At 39.5% G+C, this 22,845-nt stretch overlaps 1 protein-coding gene and 1 non-coding gene across 2 annotated transcripts in view; both read right to left on the reverse strand.

Moving 5' to 3' along the window:
• The window catches only part of CLPB (ClpB family mitochondrial disaggregase), a 150,879-nt gene extending 128,378 nt beyond the window's left edge, over positions 1–22,501 (reverse strand). Inside the window, exon 1 of the mRNA XM_064492668.1 lies at positions 22,455–22,501. The gene's annotated coding sequence lies outside the window, so the exon portion shown is untranslated. The remainder of the gene's footprint in view (positions 1–22,454) is intronic.
• LOC116155538 (U6 spliceosomal RNA) lies at positions 6,598–6,702 on the reverse strand. Its single transcript, XR_004139423.1, has one exon. It is a non-coding gene; the product is annotated as a U6 spliceosomal RNA (small nuclear RNA).
• Positions 22,502–22,845: the final 344 nt, after the last annotated feature.

Here is a 22,845-nt window from a genome sequence, read left to right on the forward strand (position 1 = left end):
AAAGAACCAGTTCTCCTTGGAGAAATGGTTATTTTCAGGACTGGGGCAGGGAAACTATGAGATGACCCAGGACTATCCTGTGTGCCAGAAAGTAAGCAAAGAAAAACCCAATACAGGCTTGTGAAAGGAACACAGGAGCCAATTTGAAGGAGCTCCTGATGACCAAAGCTGGACCAATTAGATAAAAAATGATAGTATGGGAATTTCATCCACAAAGTAAAACAAATATCATGAGGCCATACTGATATAAACAAATATATAAATAGATAAATGGGGGAGGAGTTGGGGAAAGAGACAGCTCTTTCTTACAGTAGAAACTGAATTAACATAAGAAGTTAGAAGGAAATAGAAGTCACCATTAGGGAAATGCCACAGTTATAAATATTTCAGGCAAGATCCATAGATGATGCTAAAATTAGTGGGTAAAAGTTTGAGGACAAATAGGACTTGTAAAGTTTCCAAGTATCCCCAGCAAGATACTTACCAACTACAAAAACTTTATGGTAGAGAAACCATGGAGACATCAACTTAACGAAGTGATTAAGGTAAACATTGCCAGTAATAAGTCACAGGCATCGTGAATCCCTTGATATGATGTACTGAGAACAAAATATCATTTTTGTGGCATTCTTGCCAAGAACACATAACCTTACTCCAATCATGAGACAACATCAGACAAACCCAAAATGAGAGCCATTCTACAAATAACTGATCAATATTTGTATTAGTTTTCTATTGCTGCATAACAAATCACCATAAATTTGGCAGCTTAAAAGAACACTCATTTAATATCAGTTTCTGTCGGTCAGGAGTCCTTTGTTCAGGGTCTCACAAAACTGAAATCAAGGTGTCTGCTAGCTGTATTTGCATTTGAAGGCTCAACTAGAGAAAAGTACATTTCCAAGCTCCCCTAGGAAATCATTCCCTAGCACCTGTAGGACTGAGGTCTCCATTTTGTTGCTGGGTGTCAGCAGATGGGGACCGCTCAGGTCTTTGCCATGTGACCACCGCCTTGAACCCACTCACATTTACAATCTCTCTGATGACAGGAAGGGCCCCATCATTTTTAAGGGCTCACCTGATTAGGTCAGATCCACCCAGGTAACCTCTCTTTTGATAAATCAGACAACTGATAAGTAATGTAATCATGGAAGTGACAGCTCTTCATATTCACAGTTTCTTCTTGCCCTCAAAGTGTGTATAAGGCATGCACTCCCTGAGGGAGGAATCTTAGGGGTCATCTTAGAATTCTGACTACTATGGTGCTCTTCAAAAGTGTCAAGGTCATGAAAGATAAGGAAAGACTGAAAAGCTGTAACATACTGGAGGAGATTAAGGAGGAATAAAAACTAAATACCTTGTATGGTGGTGGATAGGATCTGGAGGCAGAAAAAAAATTCATGGAAAAATAGTGATTTTTCAAGTAAATTCTATTGTTTGGTTAATAATATTGTACAAATATTGATTTCTCATTCTGAATCACTGTCCTGTGGTTATTTAAGATGTTAACAATGGGAAAGTAGAGTGGGGGATATAAGTGAACTCTTTGTACCATTTTTGTAACCTTTCTGTAAGTCTAAAAAGAATTCAAATAAAACATTTTTAAAAAGGAAATGTAATTCAGTCTAATTTCTTCCTCAGATTAAGTTGGTAGATAGGTTAGGTAGGGGAAATGGAGAAGAAACTGATGTGCATCAAGGATCTATTTAGTAGTCCAGTCAACAAAATATTTACTGAGCATCTTTACTGGAGTCAACTCCTTGAGGGTAGGGTCCATGTCTTCCTCATTTATGTATCCCAAACACCTTGCACAGTATCTGGCACAGAGAAGGCATGTACATTTTCATTGAATTGTGACAATAAGATGGGATTTTGCCCCCCATTTTACAGGCAGAGAAACTGAGATTTAGAGAGATTCAGTGACTTGTCCATGTCATACAACTAGTGAGTAATGGCTTTACAGGATGCCAGTCTAGTCTGTGTGATTCCAAGGCCTACTTCCTCCACCTCATGCTGCTCTCCATCTTGGGTGAAGGGTCATTCAGTTCAAAGAGCACTGTATCATATGAATTAACATACAAAATTTGCATGATTCTTTTGAAGGTAAAATATACTAGTTTTCAAAGAAACTTCATGTTGCATGGATGATGGTGGCTAGAACCCCAGATCTTTTCATAGTGTTCCAGTGGAAACACTCACGAACACTTTTTCCCTAGAATTTATATGGTCAACTAACAGCAGCAAAAGATACAATTTAAAAATAAGGTATTCTTTCAAATATCAAGAGTGACTGATAAGTAGTCCATTTTGGTTAGCCTTAATGACTCAAAGATCTTTTAAAATATATTTAGTATCGCAACCTAAATGTCCATTGACAAATGAATGGATAAAGAAGTTGTGGTATATTTATACAATGGAATACTCCTCAGCCATAAAAAAAGAATAAAATAATGCCATTTGCAGCAACATGGATGGACCCAGAGATTACCATACTAAGTGAAGTCAGAGAAAGACAAATACCATATGATATCACTTGTATGTGAAATCTTTAAAAATGACACAAATGAACTTATTTACAAAAACAAAACAGACCCACAGCAATAGAAAACAAATTTGTGGTTACCAGAGGGGAAGAGGGGAGGAAGAGATAAATTAAAGGAGTTTGGGATTAGCAGGTACAAACTACTATATACAGAACAGATAAACAACAAGGTCCTAACTGGGAACTATATTAAATAACTTGTAATAACCTATATAAAAAAGAATATATATATATGTATAATAGAATCACTATGTTTTACACCAGAAATTAACACAGCATTGTAAATCAGCTATACGTCAATAAAAAATAAAAAAATAAAATTTTAAATATGTATCTAGTACCATACCTAGGGGTCAATGATAGGGTCTGGAGACACAGAATCTACTTCCTGTGGATCCTACTGGATACTGTCATACTCCTACCTCACTGCCCACTCTCCCACAGCTCTTCTTTGAATAAGTGAGATGAATGGACTTTTTAGTAATAATAGCAGCTAAATTTTATTAAAAATTTACTATGTTCCAGCCACTGTGCTAAATAACCTACCTGCAAGTATTATTTATATACTCAGATAAGTTTCTCCCAGATTTTGCTGGATATGTTTTTTCATGCGATCTCTTTAGTTGATGAATGCAAAATACCCCAGTGATAGCATGTAAACCACATCTGAGAAATCTTGGAGAAACTTATCTAAGCATCTTACGAAAAGAGAAGTTGATAGCTACTGAATGCTGAGATTTATTCTGAGTCAGGCACTGTGCTAATGAACACTCTGTATGAACAAATATTTCTTACATTAACCCTATGAGTTAGGTTTGTCTGACTCAGAGCCCAAACTCTTAGCCATTACACAACTTGCTTTCCTGAGGAAGGAAACGTGTGTGTGTTTTGTGTTTGTGTGTGTACGGGTGTGTATGAAAAATACTCTGCATTATTTTTTCTCAAACACATTGCACAAGTTCCTGTATTAACAAATAGAAGATGGTGAATATAATTTAATCTTTTCCTGATGATAAAAGTTATTGCTATCATGACAGATTTTTTGGTACCATATTGTAAATGTAGAAATCTTAAGCACTAACTCAAATCATGCATGGAAAATATTTTGCTGAATAAATCTCTTCTATCACCTCCTTTTCTTCTCATGCCTCTTTCCCACAAAATCAAAGTGTAGTATGTGGCCTGTGGGCAGGGTAACATGGCTACTTTTTATGCTAAAGATGAGAATTTTGTTTATGATAAATCTGCCATTTTCTGTAAGTAGGGAAAAGATGAAATCTTTACTAAATGGTGTTGGGACAACTGGGTGGCCAATCGGAAAAAATGGATTTCTATCTTACCCCTTCCACCAAAATAAATGCCTACTGAATCAAAATATTGAAATGTGAAAAAGACAAAAATTCTAGAAAAAAACAAAGTAATTTTTAAAAATGACTTTGAAGTACAGAAGCTTTCTAAGCATGACACAAAACTTGGAACCCACAACAGAAAAGACTGATATATTTGACCCCATAAAAAATAATTCTGGGAGACGGTGTAGAGAAAAGGGAACCCTCCTGCACTGTTGGTTGGAGTGTAATTTGGTGGAGCCACTATGGGAAATAGTAGGGAGATTCCTTAAAAAACTAAAAATAGATTTACCATATGACACAGCAATCCCACTCCTGGGCACATATCCAGACAAAACTCTAATTTGAAGTGATACATGCGCTCCAATGTTCACAGCAGCACTATTTATAATAGCCAAGACATGGAAGCAATCTAAATGTCCATTGACAGATGACTGGATAAAGCAGATGTGGTATATACATACAATGGAATACTCCTCAGCCATAAAAAAGAATAAAATAATGCCATTTGTAGCAATATGATGGACCCAGAGATTATCATACTAAGTGAAGTAAGTCAGAGAGAGAAAGACAAATATATATCACTTATATGTGGAATCTAAAAAAAAGAAATGAACTTATTTACAAAATGGAGACAAACATACATACATGGAAAACAAACTTATGATTACCAAAGCGGAAAGAGAGGGAGGGATAAACTAGGAGTTTGGGATTAGCAGATGCAAACTACCATGTACAAAATAGATAAACAGCAAGGTCCTACTGTATAGCACAGGGAACTATATTCAATAGCTTGTAATAACCTATAATGAAAAAGAATATATATATGTATAACTGAATCACCATGCTGTCAACCAGAAACTAACACAACATTGTAAATCAATTAAAAAAATAATAATTCTGATGGAAAAATACCATAAACGGTGAAAAATATAAATGACAATCTGGGAAAGATATTCATACCACAGTAATGAAGGGCTAAATAATACAGAGAACTCCTACAAAATATGAAAAAGACCTATAATACAACAGGTAAATAGACAAGGGCAAAGCCTGTGCTAGCTTATACCACGCCTTGTGCAAAGTATGCATTTTTTAAAACTACAATGAGATATGGTTCACCTATCAGATTGGCAAATATACATATTTTATATATTTTAAGTATGTACACACTTAAGTTATATATTAAGTGATATATATATAACAAGGTGTATACACACACACACACACACATCTTTGATAAGTTTATGAAGAAAAGGACATTCATATTCTCACATTTTTGATGGAAGTGTTAATGTGTACAGACCCATGGAGGGCTAACTGACAATACCTAAATATCGGAATTTAAAATATAGATATACTTGCACGTGTAATATGAGGACTGTTTGGGGGTATTTGTAATGATAAGAGATTATTAATAGCCTGAATAGCCATCAATAGAAGACTTAGTAAATGTGTCTGGTACAGCTAAAAAATATTAAAATAATAGGGTAATCCTATCTCTTTTCCCATGGAACAATTAGGTATTTTAAGTAAAAAAAATCAAGGCACAGAACATCCATCTGTATTGTATACAATCACTGGTGTTATTTGGGAAAAAATACATTTATGTGATTATATCCAGGATATCTCGGGAAGGATAATAGAAATAGTTGCCCTTGGGGTAGACAAAATGGGGCTGGGGGATCAGGGAAAGAAGCAGCTCGGGAGAGAGAGTTTACTTTCCACTGTATACATTTTGAATTTTGTAGCATGTACATATATTGTCTGTTCAATTAAATCAACCAATCTCTATTATTTCTATATCAATATTCACTTTAAATTAATTTCTGGCATCAGGAAGTGAGAGTGCTTGGACTCTGAGGCTACTGCCTTATTTTTTCTCGGGTAGAAACACTAACATCTTGTGGACTTTTAAACATAATGCGGCAAAACAGCATAATCAGAATTTTCACTATTCCATTCTACTCCATTCCTCTCAACAAATATTTGTTGAATGCCTACCCTTTATGGCATTTGTCCAACTCTTCAAACCTGACAAAGTTTCAATATTTCACTTCGTTTACTGAATAGCTGTGAGGCACCAGGTACTGAAACTGCTGTCGCGAATGAGGCATGGAGCTGGGGAGGGTCTGCCGTTAACAGGGAATATCAATATAGAATGGTAAGTGTTCCAACAGAGACAACTCAGGTTTCCCTGGGAGCACACAGCAGGCTGAGTGGTCAGGGAAGTGACATCTGAGCTAAGCTCTGAAGGAGGAGCAAGAATGGGCCAGATGAAAGGCACTAGTGCAGCTGGTGTAGGGTGGGGGCACTGGCAGAACACATCACTGTAGGTAAAGGGAACGCTATAGGCAAATCCACGAAGACAGTACATTTTTCTTTTGTGTAATGCATGTTTGAGGAACTGTGTGTTCAGTGTGGCTGAAGTGTGGAGTAGGAGGGGCTAAGAGGTGAGAAATGAGGCTTAACCAGAGATGTTAAACAATTTACTAGGTTCTCTCAGCAAGTATGTAATGCGCCAAGAACTTGAACCCAGGACTAAGTGATTCCACCACTTCCTCTCATTCTCACTGTGAACCCATAAGGGACCTATGGGATAATATAAAGTGTGCCAATCTTCGCATAATAGGGGTCCCAGAAGGGGAAGAAAGATCAAAGGGGATTGAAAAGGTTTTTGAAGAAATCATGAATATATATATTCTTAAAAATATGAAACGCTTCATGAATTTGGGTGTTATCCTTGGGCTGGGGCCAGGCTAATCTCTGTTATCATTCCAATTTTAGTATATGTGCTGCCAAAGCAAGCACAAGGTTAAGTAATTTAACTAGTGTCACCCAGGTTGTAAATGACAAAACTGGGGCTCTTATGTTCTGAATCCAAAGCCCAGGCTCTTAAACCCTACAAAATCCTGGCTGGCAGGGGAAAAAACAGAAGAGCCACATGAAATAGACACTTCTGAAGTTTGCCTGAAGTCTGGAGGAAGAGAAGAATCAAAAGGAGCAGTTATCACAGTGCTGAGTCAAACTGACACATTCCGACATGGGGTGGGAGGGTGAATTCTCTCATAACTGAACAAACACCACAGACAAATGAGAGTGAGGTGGTAAAACAGCAGGGAAGGGAGCAGGACACAGCCATTAAAGGAATGACATAACAATCAGCACCAAGATGGTGGAAAAGTCAACTCCCAATAGACCTGGAGGCCCACGATGGCAGGAGATTCAGCCTTCAGTGGACTTGAGCTTCATTAACATGGTGAATGACACACCCACAGGCACCATGACAGTTCTGAAGCTAACCATGAAAGGTCAAGGAGAGGGTGGTGGCCCAATTTCTGGGAATCCCTGCCCCTTCCCCAAAGTAGTTGGAATAATCCCCTCACTTGTTAGCATATAAAAACTAGCAACACTATACCTCACGCTTCTTCACCTTCCAAGATGACCCACACTCTGTCTACGGAGTGTATATCTACCTTTACTTTAACTAACCCCCCCACAAACACATACCGTGTACATCTCTCTAAATAAATCTATTATTCAACTGTGGCTCATTCTTAAGTTTTTTTCCTACACGAAGCCAAAAACCCTAACTTGGTGGGGTGAGTCCCAGGGACTCAGCTGAGACCTGGGACACAGCCATCCTCTCACGCCCCTCCCGCCATTCTTTTTCCTATATCAGTGGGAATGCTCCCCAAGGGAAGGAATTCCCAGTTGCCTGGGTGCACACTTAGCCCTTCCCTGGGTGGGATCTCCACCACCACCACCTCTCCAAGCTTGAAGGGGCTCTGGTGTCTAACTGGACAAGCACAATGCAAATCTATTTCCCTGTCATTTATCTGAAATATTTGACATTCTTCAAATATAATTTTACTAGGAAGATGACAGAAGAAGACTCAAGGCAAAGGAACATACTCTAGAGCACATATTTTTGATAGGAAGGAGAGTGAATTCTGGCCACGAATCTACTTGGCTGGCCCTTCTCTCTGGGCACTTAAACTCCTACTCCTTCCTCCAGTCTCACCTCTGTCTTGCTTGGATAGTGGAGCAAGTTCCTTTGTCTCCTGTCACAGGATGGGTTCTCTAGAAGCAGAAGCTGAGATAGAGTTTTGGCTGCAAGATGGTAATTAGGGATTGTTAAAAACAAGACAAGGGCCCCCAGTGAAGTAGCTTATGCTAAGTCCCATGTCACCAAACTGAGACTTAATTACAGTTTTGGCTTTCCCAGAAATGGAATCTTAAACTAGCCAATCAATAATTGCCTGATCAGCATTAAAAGGGTAATCTGCTTGATAAATCCCTGGCAGCCCCTGTAGGGAAAGTAACCTTGCAATAACCGATCTGCTTTTTCGCCTACTGTAACTGATTTGTTTCTGCTCCCTTTGGCCTCTAAAAGTCTTTCATTTTGTACTCCTTTCTATCTGCTAGATTGGAGGATGCCTGATTCACGAATTGTTAAATAAAGCAGATAAGATCTTTAAAATTTACTTAGTTGAATTTTGTTTTTTAACAGGATCAACACATGTAAAGAGAAGCAGGGGGAGATAGGAAGCAGGGTTGAGCAGAGGAAGAAATCAAACTGCAGTACTGAGTTGCCCATGCCTTGGCCAGACCAGAGTTATTCTGGAGTGCTGTCTGTCAGAGTGCCCTATGTCTGACATAAATAGCCAGGTCTTAATCTCCTTCCATCCACCACTGCCATCACCAGCACCTCACTCCATCACCGGTGAGGGCTGCTTAGGCAGACCCTTAAAGAGCTGGCCACTAGTCTGTCTACTGACTACATTCTCTGCATCTGAGTAGCAAGTCCTTCCTTGAAGGGGTGTCTGAGCAGTACATCTCCATGATTACCAAAATTTATAACACCATTCATTTATTCATTCATTGACTATTCAATGTGCTATGTACTAGCTACTGTGTTGAGTGCTGGGGGACAGGAGCAGACAAAAGGATGAGGCAGAAATAGAACCCATCCAACTGTTAGTCTAGTGGGGGAAATCAGATAATTATTTAACAGGGCAGTGAACTCCCGGTCAGTGAGAGTGCCTGGATAAGAGTCACTGCTCTAGGTGGCGTGACCTCTGCTCTCTCTCAGTCAAGCTTTTCAAAAGATAGCCCACATCTTATAACTCAGTTCTCATTCTCTCATCATCCCAATGCAAACTGTGTCCTCATCTTCTGGTCTACTGGAACTGCTCTTGGTGAGAAACCTTCTGTTAATCTCTACCCCTAGGGTAATTTTTTTATTATAAATTCTTAAATGGAAGTAAGTTCAGGGAGCCATGGGAGTCTAGAGGGAAAGCAACTAACTATGCCTAGGCGACACAATCCAAGCTTCTCAAGGGAGGAAACATTCAAGCAGGCTTTGGAGAATGAACAGGAGCTTGTGAGGTCAGTTGTTTTCAAAGTGTCATCTTTGGACTGCCGGGGGTTCCCAAACCTTTGGAAAGAATTTATAGGGGTGGGGGGTATAGTTAGGGAGGGTGGGTACAGCTCAGTGGTAGAGTGCATGCTCAGCACGCATGAGGTCCCGGGTTCAATCCCCAATACCTCCTCTAAAAACAAACAAACAAACAAACCTAATTACCTCCCCCCACCAAAAAAAAAAAATCTAAAAAAGAAAATTTACAAGGTCAAACTCTTTTTATAATAATACTGATATTTGCCTTTTTCACTGTATTGACATTTACATTGATAGTGCAAAAGAGGGGGGTGGGGAAAGATGCTGGCGCTTCAGTATGAATCAGAGCAGAGGCACCAAACTGCACAAGTCATTCTATTCTTCAGCCATGCCTTTGCAGTAAAAGGCCACTTTCACTTAAAAATGTCCTTGACCAAGTTTTAAACATTATTAATTTTGTTAAACCTCAACTCCCTTAAGAGTGTAAATGACTCCTGAGACCAAAATATCTAAGAACTACTGCGTTAGGTAAAGAGTGACTGGCATTTCCAATAGAGTTAAGCATACAAAAGCACCAAGTTACTGCATTATTATTAATAATATTATTATTATTTCTCTTGTCAGAAAACCTACCCCTCTGGGCTGTCAAGAACTCAGGAATCCATGGGACAGAAGAGATCAAATAGGGGGAGATGAGGCTGAAAGGTAGGTTGGAATTAGCCTGTGAGAAGCCTTATAAGCAGCGCTAAGGAATTTAAATTTTTTCTACAGAGGTGATGCACACTTCAGATGACTAGTTGCTGTGATGGTGTAGTGGATAGCAAGAAGGTCTTCAGCTCCGGAGATCAGAAAAACAAGCCACAACCAAGGGTGAGGAAGTGTCCTTGAGGAGCTGGCATAGGTAGAGAGTAGGAGACATGAGAAATTCCTGGAAGTCTGGATGTGGGAGCACGAGTATCATTTATTAGTAGTATCAGGGTCCTTCCTTTGATATCACGGGCCTGCAGAGAAAAACGCTGCAAATCCAAGAAACAAAATATTTAGGTGCTGTGGTATCCAAAAATTCTTTAATACTTTTCCATCAAGAAGTGATGGGGAGGGTCTCTGTCCCTCCCCTTGAATCTGGGGAGGCTCTGTGGCTGCCTGAACGGAACAGACCTGTGTCCAGGCTCAGATCTCAAGACACTGGGAGCCTCCACTTCCTGTCTACTGGAATACTTGTTCTTGGACTTTAGCTGCCATTCTGTGAGGAAGTCAAGCAGACCCATGAAGAAGCCCAGGTAGGGAGGAACTGAGGCCCTTGGCCTACAGCACTAGCTGAGCAACCGGATGACAGCCAGCACCCTCTGGCCAGCAGCATGAGTGACTCCCTTAGAAGTGGATTCTCCAGCCCCAGTCAAACCTCCCTGGCTAACCTCCCCTGCTGTGTGGTAAAGAGATGAAGTGTCCCCATCAAACATTGCCCAAATTGCAGAATCATGATCAAGATAAACGATTATTGTTGTTTTAAGTCATTAAGTTTTGGGGTAAGGGTTTGTTACTATCTATTACTTGTTACATGGTGAATGGTAACCACAACAGGCGCTCAGTGGAGCTTGCAAGGAGCTGAGGAGGGAGACAGTATTTGCAATACATATAACTGACAAGAGGCTTGTAATGGCAGACCTCGTTTTATTGCACTTTGCAGATATTGCGTTTTTTACAAATTGATAGTTTGTGGCAACCCTGGGTTGTCAGATGATGCTTAGAATTGTTTTTTAGCAATTAAGGATTATTTAATTAAGGTACGTACATTGGTTTTTAGATATAATGCCCTTACACACTTAATAGGCTACAGTATAGTGCTTTTTAATTATTTTTATTTATTTATTGTTTTAAATTGAAGTATAGTCAGTACATATGTTGTGTTAATTTCTGGTGTACAGCATAGTGATTCAGTTATACAAATATATTCTTTTTCATATTCTTTTTTATTATAGGCTATAACAAGGTATTGAATATAGTTCCCTGTGCCATACAGTAGGACCTTGCTGTTTATCTATATTATATATAGTATTGCGTATCTGCAAATTCCAAACTCTCAACAGTATAGTGCTAACATAACTTTCGTATGCACTGGGAAACCAAAAAATTCGTATGACTCGATTTATTGCAATATTTATTGCAATGGTCTAGAATTGAACCCACAATCTCTCTGATATGCCCCTATCTATGTATCAGTTTGCTAGGGCTGCCATAACAAAATACCACAGACATTTGGGGGAGAGTATAGCTCAGTGGCAGAGTGCACACTTATGTTGCACTAGGTCCTGAGTTCAATCCCCAGTATCCCCTTTCATTTAAATACATATATACATACATATCTAATTACCTACCCCCACAAAAAATTAAAAATTAGGAAAAAAATCCAGACATTTATTTTCTCACAGTTCTGGAATCTAGAAGTCCAATGATCAAGGTGCAGGCAAATTCAGTTTCTGATGAGAGCTGACAGCATCCCACCTCAAATAGGAATCTGCCTGTGTCACTACTTTATGTTTCATTTTTTGAGATTTAATATCTACGACAACCCAGTGGCAAGTAAGGATTTGCTTTTCAAGTGGAGGATAGCCAGCAAAAGGGGTCGTAATTTTACTTCAAACCCGTAAGGGTCTGCACTGTGATTCTCTTACTGGGGTTTTTGACAGAGGCTTCCTACACAATTTCGCTTTTGCTTCCCATCCCATTGGGTCTGCTGGGTCTCAAGACCCAAGCAGCAGGGCAGCTTGAACAACTTAGACCTGCTGCAGAGCCTTTTCTGGCTCTGGGCCCTACTTGAAACTGGCAACCTTATGGGTCATTTGGTAAATGGGTTGGAGCAACATGCTCGAATGAAGAACATATATTTTGTCTCCAAAATCTCAACAGGCACCATGCTTTGTGCCTCTTGATTCATGTGGTCAATGCAAAGTGAAGCAACCTGTCTCTCATTTTAAAAGTTACTTTTCAACATGTCCCAGGCAATGGGACCACTAGAAGCTTTATCTATGTGTCAGGTCCCCAAATTTTCACAGGGTTTCTCTCCTCATCCTCTGGAATGTATGTGTTCTACCAAAGTATCTGGAATCCTTGCTACTTCCTGTGCAGTTGGTCCAATTAGCATAACATCATCAACGTAATGGACCAGAACAATGTTCTGGGCTCTCAAGATGATCGAGACCCCCTCTGCCTATATTATGCCCTGAGAGCAGGAGGTTGACATAGGCCTGAGGAAAAATATGGAAGTAATACAGCTGTCATGCCACATGAAGGCAGACTGCTTTGGGGTTAAAAAGAAAACATTCTTCAGATGTCAAAGGCTATATTGATTTGCTCCAATAAAGATACCACAACCAGATTGCAGCTGTAATTGGATTCACCACATGATAACGTTGATAATAAACCATGGTTATTCTCCAAAATCCATCAAGCTTTTGCATGTGCCAAAACGACAAATTAAATGAGATCCTGGTAGGAATGACTACTTCGCATCTTTCAAACTCTGTAGGTGGTACTAATCTTTACAGTTCCCTCAGGAATGCATTACTGTTGTGAAGTTGGGGAGGAGGATAGTTCTGTTTCTTCAATATCTAGAAATTTGTAGGTATGGGCAACTACTAGGTGGTAGAAGTATAATTGTCTCTGATCACCATTATTCCCAATGACCCACTTGCAGAATTCAGGTTTCCTGTTCTGTAGTCTCAGGCCTTAACACATTTCTATTTGCGTGTATGTGTGTGTGTGTGTGTGTGTGTTTCTACCAGGGAACTGGAAGTAGATAAATGGCTTCCTTTTCCTCCCTCAATGGGTTGGTTTTAGATGCAGTGGTTCTCTGTGGCTCTTCTGGTGCTGCCCTGAGAGCAACCCAGTTGAGCCTGCTTGTGAAGGTGGTGCCGGTTAAGTAAAGCACCACCTTGCAGATGGTTCTCCCAACTTCCCAGCCTGATGGCTCCAGTTTCCTCACTCTTGCTTCCTTCCCCATAAAGCATCAGCACACATGCTTTGCCTCAGGCTGGCTCTGTCTTCTGGGAAGTCTGGGTTAGGAAAGAGGTGTGGTCAGGGACTGGAATATCTGAAATTGAAATTGTGGTGGGATTGAGGTTATTGTAATGACAAGCTCTAGAATAAAACTCAGGGAGACTGGAAAACAAATTCATGGAGAAGACAGTATCAAGAAACTTATTAGATACTAAGGCATGGGAATAATCATCAGTGTAGATACAAAAATCCACAATGATGTTGGCATATTGGAGACAGTGATCCAGCAGCTAATATCTTCAAAGCATGAGGGAGGGGGTCATAAATCCCCCCACAAGATGGGTTGTGGAGCACATTTTCTTCATGTGTGGAAGAGAGGGCATTTAAGATTAGCAGTGGGGAATACAGACAGCAGGTAACTCACCTCCAGGCCCAGCGATACAAGGGCTGTAGGAGAGCAGCAAAGCAACTACCTCTTGAGAGGACTGCACAAGAAAGCAGTACCCTCAGAAGAGAATTACATTGCAGAGCAAGATGAAGAGAACATGCATGAAAGATGGTGAGGATGCCGAATATTCTGCTGATGAATGACCTTGAGCTCCAGGGGCACAGTGGACAGGTTTCAGTTGGTGAGGAGTTATGGACCTGGGGTCAGAAAAGGTGATATACAAGCTGAAAGGGGATTAGAGCTGGGGAATGAGGATGATTCGGGTGACTACATGCGCAGGGCTAAAGGGCCCAGTGAGATTTATCCTGATGGGCCCCAAGCAGAGTGATGAAGCAGCTGCGAGTGTGCAGAAGAAAAGAAGTGTGAGCCCTTGCCCAAAGTAAGCACATCTGGAGTGCCCACTCAGTGCTGCTGAAGGAGGCATGGAGTCCTGCAGTGAGGATGGGTCCTGCTCTGAATGCACAGGCTCCCCCCTCCTGCCTTCAGCTGACAGGGAGGCCTTGAGGACATTAGAAGTAGCCTCACCCTAGCTGAGTGAGCACACACTGCCCCCTGCAGGTCATAATGATATTAGCACTGGATGTTCTCCACCCTAGGAGATCTTGAGGTGGGGATGTTAGGCCAACCTGTTTTTTCAGTCTTTTGGTTCTGTGTTCTGGCAGGGGACAGTTTTTCTTTGCCAGCATCATGTCTATTATTTCTAGGACACCTTTAAATGTAGACAATCCTTTATATCCTTTTACTTTTCTTGTCCTTCCTTCACCTTACTTTACATAACTCTTTAATTCTTTACCTTCTTACAAAAAGTAGTCTATTTTAAATTTCTTGACATTTCTCATAATCTACTGTTCTTTTTTTGTTGTTATCCTGACTACTTTTTTTTTTTTTACTTTAACTGCCTTTGCACTTTTTTGAGCCTGTCCAGCAACACACAGCTAGCCCAGACACTTTTTTCCCAAGCAATGTGGAAACCTCTCTCCTCCTTTTGACTGACTCTTGGGAAGGACTTGGTGACCTGTACACAATAACCTGAATTTACTAACTTTGTGCATCTTATTTCTATTAATTAACCTTGATCCCTTCCCTTTTTTTTTTTTTTTTAACATTCTTATTAAGTATATTTTACCAGTCTCAATCTCACTTTAGGTTTATTTATTTGTTTTAGTGGAGGTACTGGGGATTGAACCCAGGACCTCATGCATGCTAGGCACTCACTCTACCACTGAGCTACACCCTCCTCACTTTTAACCAACAATGTCACTAGTGAGTGTCATGTATCATTTGGCTTAAGTCTGGTTTATATGTTCCATCTTTAGACTTAAGGGAAGAGCCCTACCTAGACCAAATGGCTGGTTGGAGAAGGACCTTGAGCTAGCTGGGGAATAGAGATTACATAACTATTTATTTCTTTGTAATTTTCCTGTCTCTCCTCTGGCACCAACCTTCTTCAGCCTCAGAGCAAAGCCTATCTTCCCTCCCCTCATGAAATGTCAATTCTTGTAAACAGATGCCTGAGAGGGAGTTTCAAGCTTCATATTCACAAATTCTGAGTAGGCGTTGCTGGGACAGCCAGCTCCTGAGAACTTCCAGGAAAGAATGCTGAGAAGAGGGAAGAATTGTCACATAGATTCATCAGGGAGGGATTTGGAAGCAATTTTTTTAGAAATGGAAGAGGATGGTTTTCTAGAAATAAACATGGCTTTCATTACCTCCTTAAGTTTCTCCAAATTCTCAAGGATATCAAATCTCTTGAATCCATTATTTTCTCCAGCTCCACCCTCTCAGAGTTCCTTATCCTCCTGCTCCAATCTATTCTAGTAACAGAGTTCTCTCATCCTGGGACTTCCCTTCATTATCCTCCTAGCTTGAATCATAAGTCTTCATATTTGTTGGTTTACTCATTTTATTTGAGCACATCCTCAGTAACTTCCTCATAGGGGTATGTTGGAGATAAAGGTTCTGATTCCTTGTTTGTCTGAAAATGTTTTTAGTTTGCCCTCACACCGGACAGAAAATTTGGCAGGATATAAAATTAAAGACTGAAAATGTTTTCCCTCAGAACTCTAAAGGCATCATTGATTGTCTTCTAAGTACCTAGGACTATGGATGAGCAGTCCCATCTGAGTCTAATTTTCAAGTCTAATTTGGAAGTCACCTGTTTGTCTTTCATCTTTGAAATCTTTTAGAATCTTCTCTTTATTCATGGAGTTCTGAAATTTCACAATGATTTATCAAAATGTGAGTCTTTTGTCATTCACACTTGGAATTTGGTGGATCCTTTTAGTCTGGTGATTTGTGTCCTTTGGCTCTGGTCAATTCTCCTTCATTATCTCTCTGATAATTTCCCACCCTCTGTAATTTCTGGAGTGTCTATTCTACCATTGTTAATCGTTTTCTTTCTCATGTTTTCTGTTTCTTTATCTTAGAATATTTTATTGAATTGTTTACTTCATCAGTTATTATATTTAGTTCCCAGGAGCTAATTCTTGCTTCCTGATTGTTCTTTCTCACAGCCTCTTGTTATTGGTTTAGCTTGGTAACTCTCATCTTGCAGACTTTCAAATATTTGGTAATCTTATTTATTTTTAAGAATGAGCCCTAAAGACCAGAATGGGACTCCATGAACACGTAGTGGACTTGTTTACTGGAGAGCTTTGTTCTAGGCTGATCCATTAACCAGCTGACCAGAGTGCAGCCATTATAGATGCATGTTCATTAAACAGTTGCTTGAGAGCCAGAGGCCTGCCTGCTGGCGTTTCTGTGTGGAGATGGGATGGGAGAGGGTACAAGGAGGATACAATGTTCTGTCTACAGAACTTCAATTTAGTTCCCAATTTTCATGTCCAAGATTTCTTTCTTCCTGTGGCTGTTCCTGATGTTTCTGAGTCTGATGGTTCTCTTGAGTTGTGACTCTACTTGACTCTTGTCTCCCATCTCTCTTGCACATACCAGGCTGCAACTTCCTGCACCCACACCATCAATTACTATTTCTCCATCCATTTACTTTCTCTTAGAAATATGTTGAAATTCCTCTTACACTGATATCCTCCCTCTTGTTTTCTCTTTGCTGTGGGTTTATATCTCCTTTTTTCTATCACGTAATGAGTTGTTAGGTGGGAAAAGACAGAAACTTGTGTTTTCCATCCTGAATCAGAAGTAAGTAGATTATTCCATTGTGTATGAGGACTAAAGAAAAAAACAACATAAAAGAATTCCAACCATTCCGTAACACCTGGCTTCTTAGAGGGAAACCCCTTGGATGTTTCCCCTTAAGATGGATGTGACTCACCAGGTACATGCTGGTAATGGCTACACTGGGGCATGGTTCAGCTCTGTGGGTCTCCATTTTCCCTGTCCTGGGGAAATCCATAGGGAAGAGTTGAGATGAAAGGATCTTCCTAATGGAATGAATGCAACCTAAATCACATTGGCCTGAGAATGACCAGGGATCAGATATTTTACAGGATCCTCTCCATTCCACTCCACACCACTCTTCCATTCCACCTCCACCGCTCCTGAACATTCCACCTGAATCTACTAGCACTGGGCTCTCTTTCCCAAAGCCTTCCTCTCAGAAGAGGGGAACTTATCCTTCATTGGCTTATTTCATTTAAGATTCATTTATAGTCTGATACCCATTTTTCTCAATGATTTAATTTTGCTTAGGAACACCAGTGTAATAATTTAGAATATACTTCTGGCTATATCACGTTGAATAATGCAAAATGACTTTGCATTCTTGATATGCTCTGAGCCAAAACATACTCATTATTTAGATTCTGGACATGGCCTCTATATTAAGGAAGAGGAAAACCATCTGAAGAAAAGATTCCCATACATAGGATAAAACTGGCTCCACCTTTTAAATACAAGCCCTCAAGTTTAGGCGACTACAAACAGAACTTTATGAAATATTCTTACCCTAAGTAAAGTGGGTATTTGCCACAGAGAGCTCCTACTGTTTACCTGTGGTTGTTATTTGTCATATTGTGGGTACTTAATAGATGTTTGCTGGATCATTGAGTACTGGGTTAGAACTGTTTAAATACATTTTTCTTTTTGTGTGCCTGTTGGCCATCTGCATGTCCTCTTTGGAAAAATATCTCTTCGGGTCTTCTGCCCATTACTAAATTGGGCTTTTTAAGTATTTGGATGTTGAGTTATATGAGCTGTTTGTTATTTTGGATTTAACCTTTTATCAGTCATAAAATTTGCAAATATCTTCTCCCATTTAGTAGGTTGTCGTTTTGTTTTTTCAATAGTTTCCTTTGCTGTGCAAAAGCTTTTAGGTTTAATTAGGTTCCATTTGTTTATTTTTGCTTTTATTTCCTTTACTTTAGAAGACGGATCCAAAGGAATATTGCTGCGATTTATTTCAAAGAGTGTTCTGCCTGTTTTCCTCTGGGAGTTTTATGGTTTCCAATCTTAATTTAGGTCTTTAATCCATTTTGAATTTATTTTTGTATATGGTGTTAGAGTGTTCTAAATTCATTTTCTATATGTCACTGCCCAGTTTTCCCAGCATCATTTATTGAAGAGACTGTCTTTTCTCCATTGTATATTCTTGTCTCTTTTATCATAGATTAATTGACTACAAGTGTGTGGGTTTATTTCTGGACTCTTGATTCTGTTCCATTGATCTATATGTCTATGACCAAAAAGGGGTTAATATCCAAAGTATATAGATAGCTCACACAACTCAACATCAAAAAAATAAACAACCTGATTAAAAATGGGCAGAAGATCTGAATAGACATTTTTCCAAAGAGGAAATGAAGATGGCCAACAGCCACATGAAAAGATCTTCAACATCACTAATCACCATGGAAATGCAAATCAAAACCACAATGAGATATCACCTCACACAAGTCAGAATGGCTATCATCAAAAAGAACACAAATAACAAATGTTGGGAAGGATGTGGAGAAAAGAGAAGCCTCGTACACTGCTGGTGGGAATGTAAATTGGTGCAGCCACTGTGGAAAACAGCACAGAGGTTTCTCAAAAAACTAAAAATAGAACAACTATATGACCAAGACATTTCACTCATGGGGATATACCCCCCACAAAACCTCCAGAACACTAATTCGAAAAGATATATACACCCCAATATTCATACCAGCATTATCTACAATTGCCAAGATATGGAAGCAACCTAAGTGTCCATCATAGTGAATATAACAAAAAAGAAACATTCACAGATATAGAGAACAAATTAGTAGTTACAAGTGGGTAGAGGGGAGGGAAGAGGGGAAATATAGGGATAGGGATTAAGAGGTACAAACTACTATGTGTAAAATAAATAACCTATAAGGATACATATCCCTATAGCACAGGGAATATAGCCAATATTTACATTAACTCTAAGTGGAGTATAACCTTTAAAAATTGTGACTTACTATATTGTACACCTGTAACTTATATAATATTGTACATCAACTAGACTTCAAAAAAAACAAAAAATAAACACATTTTTCTCAGGGTAGGATTCATTCTGGAGACTAGAATAGCACTCATTATGCTGTAACAAACTATAAGGAAACAAGGAGGGGGTGTAAGAAGCTAAAAAAAAATAGGAGAAATCTGTTGTAGAATGATTGGAAAAGGGGAAGGAACAATCATTAAAGTTTATCTACTTCTTAGTTCTATCTGAAGCTGACTCTGGTTCTGAATTCATTTAAAAGGCCACTGTACAGGATGCTTATGGTACATTATTTTTAACAGTGGAAAACCAGAAACAGCATGAACATCTAACACTAGAAAAACAGTAACTGGATAGACTAATAATGCAGTCTCTGTAAAACTAGACTTTATTTTTCAGAACAGTTTTAGATTGACAGGAGAATTGAGAAGATGATACAGAAAGTTCCCATATACCCCATATCCAGTTTCCTATATTACTGATTTCTTTCATTACTATGGTGTATATGTTAAAATTAATGAATTAGTACCTTATTATTGTTTTGTTGTTTTTTGTTTGGGGGGAGGTAATTAGGTCTTTACTTATTTTGATGGGGTACTGGGGATTGAACCCAGGACCTTGTGCATGCTAGCTTCACACTTCACCACTCAGCTATTCCCTACCCGCCACTGATACCTTATTATTAACTAAAGTCCATACTTCACTCAGATTTCCTTAGGTTTTGCCTGATGTCCTTTATCTGCTCCCAAATCCAATCTTGAATACCACATTACATTTACATGTCTCCTTAGGCTCTTTTTGATTGTGATGGTAGTTTTAGTGTAATTTTTAGTGATGAATATATTTTTAAAATGTTAGTGTACATGGTAATAACGACTAAAAAGAAACACAAGGAAATAAAAATACTGTGTTGAGGTGCTAAGGTTATAGATGAAATTTACGTATTTCTTTTCTTTAAAAGCCTCTTCTAATGTTGATTCAACTATGAATTCTAAACTCTCTCCCTTTACCTCTATCACATTTTATACAGTTTTTAACTCACAAATAAACAGCCTACAGACGTCAACTCCAAAAAAGCTGATGGGGATGCACAAGCAGGCCTCAGGAGCTTCATGTGAAGTTAGGTTGGATGCTCTAAACTGTGAGTACAGTGACATTTCTTCTGAGCTCTTCCTCTCCTCCCCTGACCCATCATTTTGAGGCTGAAATAAAGTAGGTATCTGGTGCCTCAGGTGTAGAAAGGGAAGCTCCTTCTCAATTTCTTTTTCCTTCTTTTTTTGGGGGGGTGGCGGGAGGAAGAGGTAATTAGGTTTATTTATTTAACGGAGGTACTGGGGACTGAACCAAGGACCTTGTGCATGCTAGGCATGCACTCTACTACTGAGCTACACCCTCCCCCAGCTTCTCAATTTCTGAGCCTAGGACAGAGTCTTTAATAGACTGAGAGGAGAGATTCTTTGATCTAGTTGGGGAATAAGCACCATGTGGTTGTTTATTTCCCTATTTTTCTTTTTTCTCTTCCCCAGGGATCCACCGTTTCCCCTTTCTTCAGCAACCAAGCACTACTCCCTCCCAGTATAGAACTAATTCATATCCCTCATATGCCCAGACTCTGCTGGCATATTCTGCTACCCATAAGAGGAAAAAGGATACAAAGAAGAAGGGAGAACAGAGCCGACTTTTTGGAATTTAAAAGGTTTTGAAGCCATTTTGCAGAAGTGGAAGGCGTTGCTGGCAGAGAGTGGTCAGATACTCATCAACTTCCTGGGAACACATCTGGAGTGCATTTCCTAGCCTCCCTTGCAGGTGCATGTGGTCATATGACTGAGTTCTAGCCAGAGGAATTTGGGCAGAAGTGGGCATGCCACTTCAAGTTCTGGCCCATAAATCTTCTCATGTTCACCCAGCCTACCCCCTAGATGCTCAGCATACATGCCTGTCTTCTCACATACAGTCCCAAGTGCCCTCATGGACATAATCCACACACCACCTCAAACTCACTAGTGAGCGACAATACAGTTACATGTAACTTCTGCATCCAGCTTCAAGTCCAAGATCTCTGGGTACAACCTGCATCAAGTGTGGATATTGTTTCTTACGATCCAACAATTCCTGGGCTAAGTAGTAAAGGCCCGCCACTTCCATCCAACTGTTCCACAAATGTTATGTCTGTCACTAGCAACACCATTTCTGCTTTTGATTTCTGTATTATCAGGCCTCTTAGGTGACAGAAAGCCAAGGTGTTCGGCAAAGTGAGATAATGCTAAGGCCAAAGGAGAATTGAGGCAGTCTCTGTGGGTTGCAGCATCTGTAGCATTTAAATCTAGGATGGGGGTTTGGGGGGAGTGATAGTCTGCCACATGGTCTGAGAAATAGAGAAAGCTGGCTGGACTGCTGACAGAAATGAATGGAGAGGTCTTGTGGCTTTCAAATTCCCCTCCTGAAGTCTGTCTGTACTTTCCCCTTGGCTTCTGGGAGAAACATTTGTGTTTTTATAATAATTTACTCCCTCCTTTCTATTCCCCAATTTGTTTTGGCTTAACTAACTTGAATTTATTTTCATAACTTGTAATTAAAGAGTTCTAACTAAATATAATGAAGCAAAGCTTAGAAACACAAAATGAAGGAGGCATCTGCTGATGATTAAGTTTTATCTACTTCTTTGACTCAAAAGAGTGGATTCCAAGCTCACATATTCTAAACTCTTCAATGATTGCCAGTTTTCTTTCCACCAGAGTATGATAATTATCTTTCAGAAATTCCCCGATGGAAATTCATATAGGAATAATATATTTAATTGATACCTCATTAAGTTTAGAGATCCCTGCTAGAAAGAAAATTTTTGCTAACTCCTGAATCAGAGTTTTAGGTAAAAAGTCCTCACCATTATTCATTCATAACATCCTCATTCTTACCTCAAAGGGCTGAGCTTCTGGAATATTCATTTTATAGTAGATATAGATAGTACTGACGGGGTGGAATCTGACACTAAGTCAAATGAAGAAGCAACTGGAGTAGTGAAGGGGAAAAATTTTTTCCTAGGTCACGGCAAAGAGAAAGAGAATGTGCTTGAGGGATGCGTAACAACAAATTGAGATTTAACAACTGAGTTGGTGTGAGACGTGAGGGAGAGGCATGAGTCAATGAGAAGCCAAGACTCCATCTGTAGCATTTCCATTGTGTTACTATATAATTAAAATTGAGTTGCATCACTCTTTACCCTTCATATTGGCAAAAATCAGAAAGCTAATTAATGCTAAGTATTATTGGGGATATAGAAATATAGGGATACTTACACATTGCCAGTTGAGAACAGATTGGTGCAGACGTTCTGGAACCCAACCTGGCAGGACAAAGTAAAAATAAGATGACATGTGCTTTATTATTCAATTATTTCCCTCCTATATCCAAGGGATATTTTCACACATGTTCAAAGGAGAGATATATGAGGGTTCTCACTGCAAGTTTTTCCTTTAAAAATTGATGAGTTGGAGGCAATCTACTTACCCATCACTGCAGGACTGAACAGGTAAAATGTGAAGGATGCACCCAATGGAATGTTATCTGTCAGTTAAAAGCAACAAACCGGATGTACATCCAGCACCATGGCTAGATCTTAGAACCACAGTGCACCATAAAGAAGTAGTGAGGTATAGCACAAGACCATTTATATAAGTTAAAAATGCA

This window comes from Camelus dromedarius, chromosome 12 (genome assembly GCF_036321535.1).
Source record: "Camelus dromedarius isolate mCamDro1 chromosome 12, mCamDro1.pat, whole genome shotgun sequence".
NCBI classification, from domain to species: domain Eukaryota; kingdom Metazoa; phylum Chordata; class Mammalia; order Artiodactyla; family Camelidae; genus Camelus; species Camelus dromedarius.